The sequence below is a fragment of the Humulus lupulus genome, chromosome 5, assembly GCF_963169125.1.
Source record: "Humulus lupulus chromosome 5, drHumLupu1.1, whole genome shotgun sequence".
In the NCBI taxonomy this organism is placed as follows: Eukaryota; Viridiplantae; Streptophyta; class Magnoliopsida; order Rosales; family Cannabaceae; genus Humulus; species Humulus lupulus.
The window spans coordinates 188,382,930-188,384,826 of record NC_084797.1 but is presented as its reverse complement, the minus strand read 5'-3'; the positions used below and the strand labels follow the sequence as shown (position 1 = coordinate 188,384,826).

Genomic DNA, 1,897 nt, shown 5'->3' with positions numbered 1-1,897 from the left:
ATTTAGTGGGCTGCCTACTGAGGATCCTCATCTTCATCTTCATTCACTTTTGGAGGTGAGTGATTCCTTCAAGCTACAAGGAGTGAGTGACGAGGCGCTAAGGTTGAAATTGTTCCCTTTCTCTTTGAGGGATCGAGCTAGAGCTTGGCTCAACACCTTTCCTCCTGACTCGGTGACTACATGGAATGAGTTGGCTGAAAAATTCTTGATGAAGTACTTTCCTCCCACCAAAAATGCCAAGTTTCGCAATGAAATTATTTCATTTCAGCAGCTGGAAGATGAATCATTTTGTGAAGCTTGGGAGAGATTCAAGGAGTTATTGAGGAAATGCCCACACCATGGGATTCTGCATTGTATACAAATGGAAACATTCTATAATGGGCTCAATTCTTCCACTCGCATGGTGTTAGATGCTTCAGCTAATGGGGCTATTCTCTCTAAGTCCTACAATGAAGCCTATGAAATTTTGGAGAGGATAGCTAGCAACAATTATCAATGGTCCAATGCTAGAGCCTCAACAAGTCAATAAGTGGCTGGTATACTTGAAGTGGATGCATTGACAGCTTTGACCGCTCAAGTTTCTTCAATGACTAACCTTCCCAAGAGCATGAGTTTTGGTTGGGGGGGGGGGGGGGGGGGGTACAACTAGTTGCTATGGGACAAGTTTCCGATGTATCTTGTGTTTATGTTTGAGATGGGCACACATTTGAGAGTTGTCCTTCGACTCCCGCTTTGGTTTGTTATGTAGGGAATGAAAATGCCAACCGAAATAACCCATATTCGAACTCTTATAATTCGGGGTGGAGGCAACATCCAAACTTCTCATGGGGGGGTCAAGGAGCTAGTTCAAGCGAAGCACCAATGCAAAACAAGACTACATATCCACCGAGGTTTTCTCAAAAACAACCAAGAGCTCAACCACCTCCTCTTCAAGTGTCTCAATCAAGCTCTTTGGAGAGTTTAATGAAATAATATATGGCCAAGAATGATGATGTGATTCAGAGCCAAGCGGCATCCTTGCGGAACCTAGAGATTGAATTGGGGTAGCTAGCTAATGAGCTAAGAAATAGACCACAAGGCACTTTGCCTAGTGATATTGAAAACCCAAGGAAGGATGGTAAGGAGCAATGCAAGGCGATTACCTTGAGGAGTGGTAAACATCTGGAATTGACTGAGGAGAATTGTAAGAGAAACAGCGAGCCCACTTCAATCCAAAGTAGTGTGGACAAGGGAGACAAATCTGTAAATTCAAAAATTTAAATGCTGATCCTGAAGCAATTGTTGCAGCAATTCGTCAGCAAAATGCTACAGAGAAGCCTATGAGCAACCCACCTCAACCATTTCCTCAGCGCTTTCAAAAGCAGCAACAAGATGGTCAATTCCAGAGATTTTTGGATGTTTTGAAACAACTTCACATCAATATACCATTGGTGGAAGCTTTGGAGCAAATGCCCAACTATGTAAAGTTTTTGAAGGATATTTTAACTAAGAAGAGGAGACTTGGTGAATTTGAAATGGTGGCATTGACTGAAGTTTGTAGCACTATATTGAAGAATAAAATTCCTCCTAAATTGAAGGATCTGGGCTGCTTCACAATTCCTTGTTCTATTGGTGGTAGAGACGCTGGGAGAGCACTTTGTGACTTGGGGGCTAGTATCAAATTGATGCCCATGTTAATTTTCAAGAAGTTGGGGATTGGAGAAGCAAGACCAACCACAGTCACTTTGCCATTAGGGAATCGCTCTATGGCACACCTGGAAGGAAAAATTGAAGATGTACTTGTGCAAGTTGATAAATTCATTTTTCTGGCTGATTTCATCATCCTTGATTATGATGCGGATAGAGATGTTCCTAGCTACCAGGAGGATCTTGATTGATGTACAAAAAGAGGAGCTTA

General features: G+C 42.3%; 1 non-coding gene across 1 annotated transcript; it reads right to left on the bottom strand.

The window, feature by feature from the left end:
- Positions 1-238: 238 nt before the first annotated feature.
- On the bottom strand, positions 239-345 carry LOC133781051 (small nucleolar RNA R71). The gene has a single exon (XR_009869848.1). It is a non-coding gene; the product is annotated as a small nucleolar RNA R71 (small nucleolar RNA).
- Between the last annotated feature and the right edge of the window lie 1,552 nt (positions 346-1,897).